This window comes from Sorex fumeus, unplaced genomic scaffold (assembly GCF_029834395.1).
Source record: "Sorex fumeus unplaced genomic scaffold, SorFum_2.1 ptg000003l, whole genome shotgun sequence".
Taxonomy (NCBI): Eukaryota; Metazoa; Chordata; class Mammalia; order Eulipotyphla; family Soricidae; genus Sorex; species Sorex fumeus.
In genome coordinates, this window is record NW_026606060.1 from 17,240,387 (window position 1) to 17,254,615 (window position 14,229).

The window sequence follows — 14,229 nt, forward strand, 5'->3', positions numbered from 1 at the left end:
AAGCAGACCTGGGCATAAACAACTGGTTTATGATACTGGTGGTTTGCATTCACTAGTGCCCAATAGCTGCGGAATCACCAAGGAGATCTGCATGGTGACAGAGGATTTATGTTCACCAGTACCTGGAGCAGTTGTAATACCAGGTTCGTCATTTCTAAATAGCATCTTATGATGCAAGGTTAAGAATGTTCTTTAAAATCTGACACCAAGAATATGGGGGCAGGAACTAAGCCAGATGTTCAAAACCATGGGTATTCAGGGGCACCTGTATTCCAAATTTGAGTAGTTTTAGGCAGTAACCAGGAATTTGACTCACAAGTTCCCAGGACACTTCTCCATCATCAGAACAAGCCTGGGAGATTACCAAAGAGTCAGGAATCCTCACTCCTGAGTGTACCCACCCTTATACCAAGTTTGGAGTGGGCTGGATGGGGATGAAGGGTCCACAGTCACAGGCCTCTGGGAACTGCTCTGCCAGCTATGAATATGACCTGAGATTCAAAACTACAAATATCTGTATGGTAACAAGAAATCTAAGACTGTGAGTGCCCTGCATCCCCCAGTCTGCCATACAATAATCCTGCAGGCCTGGAGACAGATTGTACTGAGGCTGCAGAGTTAAGTGGGATTAAGAGGTTCAGGCCTTACGCATTGATAGTCATCAGAGAGATACAAATAGAAACAACAATAATACATCATCTCACACCACATAGACTAGAACACACTCAAAAGAACAACCATCAACCAGTGCTGGCGGAGATGTAGGGAAAAAGGGACTCTCTTTCACTGTTGGTGGAAATGCCGACTGGTCCAGCCTTTCTGGAAAACAATATGGACAGTCCTTCAAAAACTAGAAATTGAGCTTCCATCTGACCCTGCAATATCACTTCTGGGAATATATCCCGAGGGTGTAAAAAAGCACAGTAGAAATGACATTTGCACCTATATGTTCATTGCAGCACTGTTCACCATAGCCAAAATCTGGAAACAACCCTAGTGCCTGAGAACAAATGACTGGTTAAAGAAACTTTGATACATCTACACAATGGAATATTATGCAGCTGTTAGAAGAGATGAATTCATGAAATTTTCTTATAGTTGGATAGACATGGAGAGGTCCATGCTAAGTGAAATGAGTCATAAAGAGAGGGAGAGACAAAGAAGGACTGCACTTATTTGTGCAAAATAACATACCATAAGACTGACACCCAAGAACAGTAGACACAAGAGTCAGTAAGGTTGCTCCATAGTTGGTAGGCTGCCTCAGAAGCAGGGGGGAGAAGACAGCTAGAATAGAGAAGGGATCACTAAATCAATGATGGGTTGGAGGGTTTGATTGGGATGGGATATGTGTGCTGAAAGTATATAAAGGACCAAGTATGATGACCTCTTAGTGTCTGTATTGCAAACCATAATACTTAAAAGCAGAGAGAGATTATGGGGGAAATCGTCTGCTACGGAGACAGGGGGAGGGTGGGAAAAAGGGGGGTATTCAGGGGACATTGTTAGTGGGGAATGTGCACTGGTGGAGGCATGGGTGTTTGATCATTGTATGATTGTAACTCAAACATGAAAGCTTGTAACTATATCTCATGGTGATTCAATAAAAAAATTAAAATTAATAAAAGAGGTTCAGGCCTTAATCAAGAGGAGGACAAGCATGGCAGGCAATGGGGTTTCCTACTCAGTTATCTCCACTATATTTGGGTGGGTGAAGTGAACCTCAGGAATTTGCCCTTAGGATTTGCATTAAGAAATCTAATATGGCATCTTCCAGCAAGTTTGAGAGAAGCCATCAATACTGGGCTAGGCTATTCAATATCTTAGTTTCTTGTCTCCTGATCCACTATTACAAACACAGGATTATAGAATTGAAGTGCTGGGTATTTGATGTAATCCCTTATTTCACAGGGTAAAGTTTAGTACCTTAGAAATCTCTTCCTCATTGCACCTAGTAGAGTTTCTTCTTCCCAAGGGCACCCCTGAGTATCCTATTTGTCAGAGTTTCCGCTATGTTTCCGTGACTGATCTAAATGTTGGTGTTGATGACAGAAGGACAAAGACCCAGGTTTTCCCTGTTCAGCCACATTTGTCAAGAATTAGGTATCTCTTAGGAGAAAAAATAAAGATGAGAAGAAGGGGGGCATACTGAGAGTAAAAGGGTAAAACAACTCAGGAGGCAGAGGAGGACAAGAAAAAGTAAAACGAAAATGGGGAGGAAGAGTAGTAAAAGAAAAAGAGTGGTAAAAAGTGAGTGGAGGAGAAGGAATAGTAGAAATGAGAGGAATAATAAGAGAAAGGGAAGGAGGAAAGAAGTAAAGGAGGAAGTGTAGGGGGGAGGGAAGAAGGAAAGGAAATGGAGGAAGGAAATTTAGAGACTGAATAACTCCACTGCAAACTAATGTTTTGTTTTTTTCTTTCTGACACTGAAGTATTTCATGATTAGTGTGCCAAAGTGGTCTATTAATTTAGAATGATTTCTGGATAGCTTCTCTTACCCTTCATAAAATGTGCTCTTCAAACATTCCTTATCACTTAACTTTTTCCCCTTGGCATATAAACCCTGACTTTTCATAAACATGTTCCTACTCTGTGCTCCTTCCCCCTGTTTTCTCCACATATGCTTCTACTGGAATGAAGATTGTGTTCTCTAGCTAATGGAGAACAACTGTCTACCAAATGGTAGAATAAAAGTCTCCAATTGTGTGTTTATATATGTGTGTATGGAGAGAAGGTGTTCCATATTTTCAAAATTTCATTTGTAACATTTATGTAGAAGAAAAATGTACAGAAACATCTGTGATTAGAGAATCAGTCATCTGAAAAATGATTTTCCATAATATTTTTGAACATGATTTTTATGCTAAGTTGAGCGCCAATGTTTCTAATCTGAAAAGAAATTTGATCTTCTGAGTCTTCATCCTACAGCAGAGGACAGAAAATTAATCCCCTTCCACTGCTCAGAAGTTGGGTTCAATACAGACAAGCAGGCCTCCCTCATTGAGAGCTGGACTGGCTCTACCTCTGGAATACATTAAAGTAAAAATAAGGTAATTTCTTTCCTCAAAGATGCCTAGGGACACAATTCAAACACAAGCATCTCCCCTGTGAGAATAAGAGAGGCCCCGTACTAAGCTATACACAACCCGGTGTAGCTTGCAGCTTGTAATTATACTACAACTTGGTAAACAAGAATTATAGATAAAATAACTCACCCCCAACTCCCAAGAAATAGAAGTTCTACATAGGACATGTTATTTGAGGGGGAGCTTGGGGAAGGAGATATATTTGATTCAGTCAAGCAAAAAAAAAAAAAAAGAAGCAAATTATTGGGGCAAATTTAAAGGAAAATATAAAGAGATGGAAGGGAAAACGATCACCATTTCTGAAAGTCCACATTAAGTCCATATTGTTGGATACTTCCGATAATAATAAAAGAAGTAGCTATACTGAGCATCATAAAAATAGAGAACTAAATAGTGACTATGCTTTGAGATGTTACAGTCATATACTTGTTTTTTTTAAATAATAGTAAAATTTTATTGTATTATATTTTTTAAAATTTCCTTTTATTTTTTATTTTTTATTATGTATTGTTTTTAATTTTTATTAGTGAAACTCTATGACCTTGGACTCCAGGCTCAATGGAACCAGGAACAGAGATCCCCTGCTTGCTCCCAGTAGCCCGGCAGACCTCCACTACCTCCACTACCTCCATTACACAGCTGTCACCATAGTCCAGGATGCTTTCCAGACCACGCGGCAGCTTTGCTGCCATGCAACACATCATAAAAACTTAATACCATATTATGCGCCATATTTTATGGGGTTCAAATATGGTTTGAACCATGGGAACACCTGCAAATATGATTAGAGGACGCCCTAAAAGCCTCTATCCCTCTCAGAGAGCCTGGCAAGCTACCGAGAGTGTTCTGCCCCCACGGCAGAGCCTGGCAAGTTATCCATGGTGAATTCAATATGCCAAAACTAGTAAATACAATGGGTCTTATTCCCCTGACCCTGAAGGTGTCACCAATACAGCAGCATTAAGAAGGATGAGGAAGGAGAGGCTGATAAAATCTCAGGGCCGAACTAGGCTGCCAAAAGGAAGAAGGACAAAGATGACTGTCTGTAATTTCGATGCACATACTGTGGCATCGGATGCATCCATCAAGGACCTGAGGGTGCAAGCGCAAAAGATCAAGTACAACATCATTGGTCTGACCTAGACGAGAAGGCATCAACTACGCTATGCCATTTTCAACACTGGAGAAGAAATCTTCCTCAGAACTTACGACAAAAGACGCATCTGTGGTGTTGGTTGTCAACAAGAACTTGGCCATAAACATTGATTCATTTGAATGCCTAACAACCCGAAGAGCCACCAATACAGCAGCATTAAGAAAGATGAGGAAGGAGAGGCTGATAAAATCTCAGGGCTGAACTAGGCTGCCAAAATGATTACACTTGAATAGGTGTGGCTCAGTGCAGGCAGTTTATATCTTCATTGTCTATGCACCAACATCCAACTACCATGAAGAAGAGATTGAGAAGTTCTACATGGAGCTGGAGAAGTTCTATAAAGAAGACCACACCTTCTACAAGATCAATGTCAGTGATTTTAATGTCAAGATAGGACTGAGAAGATCAGCTGAAGAACTCCACATCGGGAACCATAGCCTAGAATGGAATGAACAGGGTGAGAGACTGTCCGAGTTTATCATGTCGACTAAGACCATCCATGGTAACTCACAATTCCAGAAGGCCAAATCTAAACGCTGGACATGGGAATCTCCCAGTGGACGGTTCCACAAAAAAATTGACCACATAATATTCAATCGAGAGTCTTGTCTGACCGATTCGCTGTTGTCAGAAAATTCCAAACAGGATTGGACCACTGTCTCCTTCATGCAAAATTCTACTTCACAGAGTGGGGAGAAAGGGATGCAAACTTTAAACCACCAACTGGGACCTCTTTGGCACTATTTCAGCAACATGGGAAGATGCCATTGCTGACAACTTTGCCGAGGAATATGATCAGCTGGTTCAGCACTTCCATGATCGTGTAAAGAACGCTGAGAGACAGCCACAAAAAGATGCCTGTCTTCAAAACCTCTTGAGCTCTTTTGTCAACATGACTTGGAACAAGCCTCAGGCAACCGCAAGCGAACATCCAAGCTCACAAAGCAGTGCAGAGAAGCGATAAAGGAGACCTCAAAGAAAGAAGAGCAACAGTGCTGGCAGATGCGGCAGAAGCTGGGAAAAGCATTTGCAACACTCGCCTATCCTTTGCCATCTACAAGACCAAGATGACTGCTCTCTGACATCCTGATGGATCTATCACATCTTTCAGAAGGGAACTGGAGAAGATTATCCATATCTTCTACTCAGATCTCTTCGATAGCCATGTCCACCTGCCCACATACCAAATTCCACAGGACGGATATGTCATTCCCAAAGTTCTCCCTTCTGAAATCCGACATGCCATTTTGTCAGTAAATAAATGAACAGCATTCAACCCAGACAAAGTCAGACCCAAACACCTGAAGAACCTTCCGTCAGTACTCATCAATACTATGGCTCGGCTCTTCAAACGCTAACTGTCTGAATGCAAGGTTCTATCACAATGGAAAACCAGCAGGACTATACTACTGTACAAGAAGGGAGACATCCATGACATTGGCAATTATTGCCTGATCTGCCTGTTGTCTGTTGTCTACAAGCTGTTTACTTGAGTCATCCTAAAAAGGATTGGCAGAACACTAGATGATGGACTACCATGTGAGCAAGCCTGGTTCCAAAAAGGATTCAGCACAATCGACCATATCCACATGATAACCAAGCTCATTAAGGTTTATTGGGAGTTCAAGATGCCACTCTATCTAATGTTCATTGATTTAAAGATGGCCTTTGACTCGGTTGAGACTGAAGTGGTCATCAAAGCCCTAGCCAAACAGGGCGTTCAAACTCAATACATCAGGTTTCTCTGTGAGCTGTATTGTGGATTCACTACCAGGATCTCGCCATTCTACAGGGAAGTGATCATTGATGTCAAGAGAGGGGTTTAGCAGGGTTATACCATTTCACCGAAACTTCAGTGCCACCCTCGAGAACATCATGCAATGACTGGAATAGGAAGGAATGGGAAGGAATGGGAGTGAAGATAGTTGGTTGGCAACTACACCACAGCTGATTTGCTGATGACATTCTTCTAATAACACCAAACATCAGCCAAGCGGCAAAAATGCTGGCTGACTGTGACTGTGAGTGTGAAAAGTTTGGACTATAGCTGAATCTCACGAAGACAATGTTTATGAGAAACGGTCTCATTCCTGACGTTCCATTCACTTTCAACGAAACGAACATCTATGAATGCAACAGTTATGTGTACCTAGGTCAAGAAGTCAACATGACAAATGACCTGGCACCTGAGTTTCACAGGAGGAAGAGAGCAGCTTGGAATTCCTTCAAGAACGTCAAGAAATAGCTAAGAAGATGAAGAACCTCCGGCTTTGGGCACATCTGTTTGATTCCACTGTTCTTCCTGAATTAAAATTTGCCTCAAAGACCTGGGCCCTATGAAAGCAGGATGAGAATGCTATTTGGGTATCTCAAAGAGGAATAGAAAGAGCTATGCTTGGAGTATCACACTTCAATCAAATGAGAAATAATTCAGAGTTCCAACCTTCATCGATGGTCAAGAATCAGGGACGCTGTCTTGTTCGCCAAGGCATTGAAAATGAGATGGGCTGGACACATAATGAGATTTGGAGATGACCACTGGACTAGAGCCATTACTGACTGGATTCCACAGTATGTCAAAAGATTGCGTGGCTGCCCACCTATGAGATGGTCAAACTTCTTCGTCAAGACCCTGAATGATCGTTTTGAGGCTGTTCATGTTCCTAGAACAAGCAGACACCTTTTGGCTACACTAGCATGTGACAGGGACAAATGTAGATGTTACTGGTGCCTGCTCGACAAATTGATGAGTAATGGGATGTCAAGTTATCAAGTGATTAGTGAAACACCATGAGATACAGTTGTAGACTTACAATATTTTGTGCTTGGGTTTCAGTTATACAATGATAGAGTACCCATCCCTCCACCAGTGCCCACTCTCCACCACCAATGATCCCAGCATCCCCCCAACCCCTCATCTCCTCCCCCATCCCACCCTGCCTCTGTGGCAGGGCATTCCCTTTTGTTATCGCTCTCCTTTTGGGTGCTGTGGTTTGCAAATGAGGCATTGAGTGACAATCATGTTTGGTCTATAGTCCGCTTTCAGCATGCATCTCCCATCCTGGGAAGATTCTCCCAATACCCTTTACTTGGTATTCCCTTCTCTATCTGAGCTCCCTTTTCCCTTAGCATGTGTGGTTGGCCTCCAAGCCATGGTGTAAACCTCCTGCTACTTATCTCGACTATTCTTGGGTGTTAGTCTCCTATTTTGTTACTTTATGTTCCCCAGATGAATGCAATCTTTCTATGTCCATCCCTCTCTTTCTGACTCATTTCAATCAGCATGATACTTTCCATGTAATACCACTTGCATGTAAATTTCATCACTTCATCTTTTCTAGTCATCAATTTGCTTTTGTGGCCCAAATCGCACACTTTGCTTGCTTATCCCAGGCCACTTTCCTTGTTTGTAGTCTGAAGGCATTCAGCATTCTTATGCTTGCCTTAATATAGAAAAGTAAGCACAAACTGAGGGTATTCTGCTCCTTTCGCTACAATTCCCACAGTCCCTTTCACTGAGCAAAGTGCCCTCACCCTCTCTGCATCCCAGCACAGTTCTACACAGCCTGCTATGATACCTACAGTCACGCATTTCCTTTTCCTTCCCTCTCTTATCCAGTTAGGAAGCTGCCTACTCTTTTAAAATTTCTGCACTTCTTAGAGACAAATATAGAAGATTCATTTCTTCCCAGAAAACTCTCAGACTAGTCTTTACATCAACTCTATGAAGTTTGATCTGAAAAATTTGGCAAAAAAGAAAAGGTTACGGAGTTAATCAAATTTTATCAAAGTCATAGAGATAGAAATCGAAGAAGTCAGGATTTAAATCCCCTGATAAGAAGAAAGATGACTCAGCAGTCCTGTGTCAAACCAAGCAAACAGGTCACATCCATGCTTTGAAACAGTCTGAATTGAAAGTAGATAAAGTACAAACATGATAACTTCTCAGGGTCTGTATTGCAAACCATAATGCCCAAAAGTAGAGAGAGATTATGGAGAATCATGTCTGCCATGGAGGCAGGAGGAGGGTGGGAAAGGGGGGGGTATACCAGGGATATTGGTGGTGGGAAATGTGCACTGGTAGAGGGAAGGATGTTTGATCATTGTGTGATTGTAACCCAAACATGAAAGCTTGTAACTATGTCACGTTGATTCAATAAAATTTTAAAAAAATAAACAGTCTGAATTATTCCCTGCTTTTGAGTTTTTTCTGTTTGTTTTCCATTTCTATATTTTTTCTTTCTTACACTATCTGTAAATTTTTCATATTTTGAGGACACAAAAACCATTACTTTGTATGTCTTATATTATTACTGGGATTCATGTTTAAAAAATTAAATTGAGCATCTACTTTGATCTATGCATCTACTGAAGTTTTATGTATATGAATTATATCTAATCTGTCAAAGACTGGAATACATATATTATCATTTGTAATCTTTAGATGTGATCACTGATAGGTAAATTGATAGAAAGTAGGAAATGGAATTTGAACATAGGGGCTCTAGTATCAATCTCCAAACTCTGACTGCTACAAAATCCACTGCTTGGAATCCTACTAGATACAGATAGAACATTGATTTAATGTTTGTTAAATGATAACCTTAATTAACAGTTAAGAAGATTAATTCAATGGCAATGTAATCAAAGGCATCGAAGTACCAATACATATTACGAAAAGATAAACTTCTAACAAATTAATCAATTGCATAGGTACCCTAAAGAGAATATAAGATCATAAAAGAATTTATTAAGAACAAAATTAATTGCAATCTTTGAAATATTAAATGCTGAAGCTCTATAGGTCAGAATAAAATGAAAGATATTAAAGCCAAAATGAAACCTCAGGAGAGATGTGTAGCTCAGATATGGTGTATTAAAGGAATGCCCAAACTATCGGGTCTGGTCCTCTGCAAATAGCTCCCATGCTCTGAATTAGAATTTTGAGACTGACTATTTGCACATTTAGCCTAAGCATACAGCTTACTCAATTCCTCCTACAGACATCGTTTAACATGAAATTTGTGTACACTGCTGTTTTTGACTATCCCTTATAAGATACAGTGAGCTGGTGGGAGGAAATTGAAAGAAATCACTTCAAGAAAGAAGCCTTTAAGTACATCGAAACCATGTTTTCTACATAGTGTCCAAATAAACTTCAGAGATATTAGAATAAACCAAATGAAAGCAATTAGGGGTTTGGGCTTTTATTTGGGGTGGGGGATAGCTCAATGGTAGAATAATGGTAGATCTGAGGTCAAAGTCTTCAAAGTTCCACCCCTGTACGCTGAGATGAACCAAAAATCCAATACTGGTGATCCTTAGTATCACATCATAATGGGTGACACCTGACACCCTGCAGCCAGATGCGTATGGGCACAAATACTAAAACACCAGGGCCTTAGCAAACACTGCAAGCCAGGGGGTAAACACCAAAACCAAATATGGGAGCCCTGTGCGTATAACAAGAAAGGGAAAGGAAGAATAATGAACTTCAGAGGAAAACTGGCTCTGAGCTTTCTTTTCCTAACTCGTCATGAATAAGATTAGTCTGATTATAAATTTCGAATACAGGGACACAGTTTGTGGTTTTTCTCAAACATTTAGAACGACACATCCCTTCCATAATGCCACAATTGCAGGAAGAGCTCCTAAATGTTTGTTTCTCCATTTAGCTGTAGTTTTATTTTCCATGGTTTCAGTTATAAGGTCCACCATGGTCCAAAAATATGTAGTACAAAAAGACATTGCTGAGAGAAAAAAAAAAAGAGAACTCATATGTTTCATTAATCTGTGTTCTATTATTGTTAGAGTCTCCTGCCCCTGAACCTGGCTGTCCTCACGGGGGCCCCTTGGAGGGGGCCAGGTTGAGTTTCCCTCCCTGCCCCGAGCAGAGCCCTGGCAGCCGAGGACCTCCAGAACCAGCCACAGCCATGCTGAGACCACTCTCCACACGTTTGGACAAGCCTCGTGCATGCGGAAACCAGCAGAGGAACCCAGGCATGCGGGTCCCAGGGGTGAGATCTCCAAGCCTGCTCGGATCGAAACTGGACCTTCTCCACCCCGATCCCCCATCTTCCAGTAGGTAGGCGTTACACCCACCAGCTGCTGCCGGCGCCAAGTGGTTCCCATCAATGGCCAAGACCCAGAGACTATAAAACCCAGCTCCTGGAAGCATCCTATTATCTCATTTTTACTTTGGAGAACCTGGCAGGCTACCGAAAGTATCCTGCCCACACGGTAGAGTCTGGCAAACTTCCCATGTCGTACTCACTACCCCAAATACCAGTGACAATGATAGGTCTCATTCTCCTAGCCCTGAAAGAGCATTGAATATGGCTCTTTTTAAAATCTCAGGGCTAGGAAGAAGGAGACGTTACTGGTGCCTGCTTGAGGCAATCGACGAACAACAGGATGATCGTGATCGTGATACTGGTTCAATAAAATCTGCAGTATCAAATATATACTTGTGTGATTTTCATTTTTATTTTTAAATTAAGTCACCATGAGATACACAGTTATAAAACTGCTCATCATGTTTCAGTCATATAATATTTCAACATCCATCCCTCCACCAGTGTACACTTCCCAGCACCAATGTTTTCCCAGTCCCCAATTTGCTTCCCACCACCCTCCAACCCCCCCCCCCCCAGGGCTGGAGCGATAGCACAGCGGTAGGGCATTTGCCTTGCATGCAGCCAACATGGGTGACCTGAGTTCGATTCCTCCGCCCCTCTTGGAGAGCCCGGCAAGCTACCGAGAGTATCTCGCCTGCACGGCAGAGCCTGGCAAGCTCCCCGTGACGTATTCGATATGCCAGACACAGTAACAACAAAGTCTCCAATGGAGACGTTACTGGGCCCGCTCGAGCAAATCAATGAACAACGGGAGGGCCTTTACCTTTACCTTTTTTTACCCTCCACCCCAGCCTACCTCTATGGTAGGCACTTTCTTCCCCCCACCACCCCCACCCTCTCTCCTTTTGAGCATTGTGGTTTGCAATACAGATACTGAGACGTTATCATATTTTTTCTTTTATCTACTTTCAGCACACAGGTCTTATCCAAAGTGATCGTTTCCCTATCATTGCCATCGTGATCCTTCTCTATCCCAACTGCTTTTTCCCCCGACAGCTGAGGCAGAGCTTCCAACCATGAACCAGTCCTCCCGGCCTGTGTTTCTGCTGTCCTTGGGTATTAGTCTCACGCTATATTTTTTTCAAATTCCACGAATGAGTGCAATCATTCTACGCCTGACCCTTTCCTTCTGACTCAGTTTACTGTGTGATTTTAAAATGTAGGTTTTGTGGATAAGGAGAGGATTCCTGTATGTTACTCTACAGGGTTTTTATTTTTTTTGGCATTTTAGTACTATTACTTGTAGTATTTTTGTTGGTTCACTTACATTTAAAGCGTCGTTATCAGACTCTAATTTTAAAATGGTGTATCATAAGGCCAACTTGTTTATGCAGTTTTCTTCTATCTAAGTCTCTTGACCCATCACTCAACCCTAAATATTTTCTCCTATTTGCTGGGATGACTGAATTTTGACATATGAAAACTCTGCTTACATAAGAAAGGCTTAGTTCTTGCTTATGTTCAGAATGCCTATAGCTTTATTTCATGTTATCTTGATACTAGAATCCAGACTAAGAGGCATATAATGAAACAAAACTTACAAATCATTAGACAAAAATAAAAGAAACTATGGTGAAACTTCATCCTGCTATTAAAGCTTTGATGTGGCAGGCATCATTTCCCTCATCCTTTTTTTTCCATTTTGGTCACACCTGGTGATGCACAGCGATTCCTTCTGGCTCATGCACTCAGAAATTATTCCTGGCAGTACTGGGGGGACCATATGGGATGCTGAAAATTAAACCCGGTCAGCCACATGCAAGGCAAAAAGCCCTACCCGCTGTGCTATCGCTCCAAGCCCCCCTCATCTTTCTTTAAACTAGATATATGACATAATGCTATGTAAGTGTGTCATCATGACTTGGAAATAATAACTTGGTTAACATTAATTAACCAAAAATAAATTTCATGAGCAATAAGTCCTAGCAAGGGATTTCATAAATTATTTCTTATATGCCTGTATGACATCTAGAATTGAGTTGCTTTACACTGCCCCTTCCCCAACATGTTTTACTCCTACTTCTGAAATATGAACACTTCCTTGCTCTTCCCTTTAGTTGAAGATACAACAAATTTAGAGAATCATACCTGCCGCTTTTTAAAAGTAGCCTAGATATCATTTTGAATCTCTTCCTCAACTGGTATAGATTCAAGATACAAGAAAACCAAATAAAATAAAGGATTGAAAACATTATTTGTCTTCATAATAGTAATTTTAAACATAAACTTTAAAGCAAGCAGTTTACAATTTATTTCTGCTTACTGTGCAACACAATAAGGATGATGCGTTCTATTAAAAAGTCAGGTGAATTATGTTGTAAGTTTTATTTCACTGCAACAGTAAAGTTTATTTATATATTTACTTATTTCTCAGGAATCATGAATTATCTGCTTATAACCTAGAATAACAATAATGACAATGATATACAACACTTGGTTAGTAATGTTATTCATATTTACCTAGAAAAACCACAATCAACAATCATAAACCTCTACCATTTTATTCAACTTAATATAAATGAAAGCATTTTCTCTGCAAACTCAGACCATATCTTGCATAATAATCAGTTTAACTTATAAATCAATATAAAATATATGGAAGAAAAATAAATACATTCAAAATTCAACTTGGTGATTTTCATACAGACCTTTTTTTGGTTTGACCAAAGTAGGTATTCACCTATTCCACATTAGCTATATTCCAGGACCACCATTTTATCCCATTATAGAGAAAGCATATATTTCTATTTTTTAAAATATAAATACTCCTTATCGATAATACACTATATTAAGAATTCTAAAACCATTAAGCTTCCATTAGAGCCAGAGTATAATCACATAAATACTCAGCAGTTATTAAAACTAATAATGAGACTAAAATCAAAATTACTCTTGAAAAGACACCACAAGTATTGTCAAGTTCCTTGCATTTCTGGGTGTCCATACATGGGGTATTTGAAAGCAGCATCACCCTGAGGGAGTTTTTCCACTACCTGCAGATGTGGTAATGGGGATAAATCTAGTCTTGGAAGAAGGTGATGAGGAAGATAATGAAGATAATGAGGGAATAGACACTGGAATGCTGGGTGTGGTGGGCAAGGTGAAGCCTTAATTGGAAAATAATCTGAAGGAAATCCATGCATGTTTCCCGGAGGAGGTGGAGGGAAAGGTGGACCCTGTCTCACAAACAGGCCTCCTGTTTCTATTGGCAACAGTGGATTTGGGGATTAAAGGAAGATGTTGTGGACCAGTTCCAGTTGTGTCCTTTGGAACAGAAAAAAGTTAAATCAGGCACACTTACATTGCAAAGATTCTCCCTACTATCATTTCTACTAGGTTCCATTTCTGAAGGTATGGGCCTGCCTATATCCAAAGGTATCATCTTCAAACTTCTGATTCCTGCTGGTCCAAGTAGTCTGCCAGGATCTAAATGAAGTTGGCAAGCCTTTGTAGAAGAGCTGGAGGAGGGTGTGGTTGGCCTGGGGAGGAATCAGCATTTTATGCTCTTGTTCATGTGGAGCAGAAAGTGGCCCAGTGGCACAGGTGATTATACAGCAATGCTAAGACAGTGAATTGAAAGCAGAGTTACACGTTTGTAGAACCATATAATGTTCTAGATCTATCTCAAAATAGTTTTAATGTGATAAAAATGAGCTTTAATTTCACATAAGAAACATAAGTTAAGGTTCATTATCTGAAAAAAATAATTACAATGATTGCCCAGCTATTAAACAACTCAAGACCTGTAAATACAATAAGAAAGAAAAAAGCTCTCTATAATGAGGACATAATCCAAACTCCTTGTCAGTTTGTGACATGCTATGTGATCTGGATCTTGCCTTTTGCTACT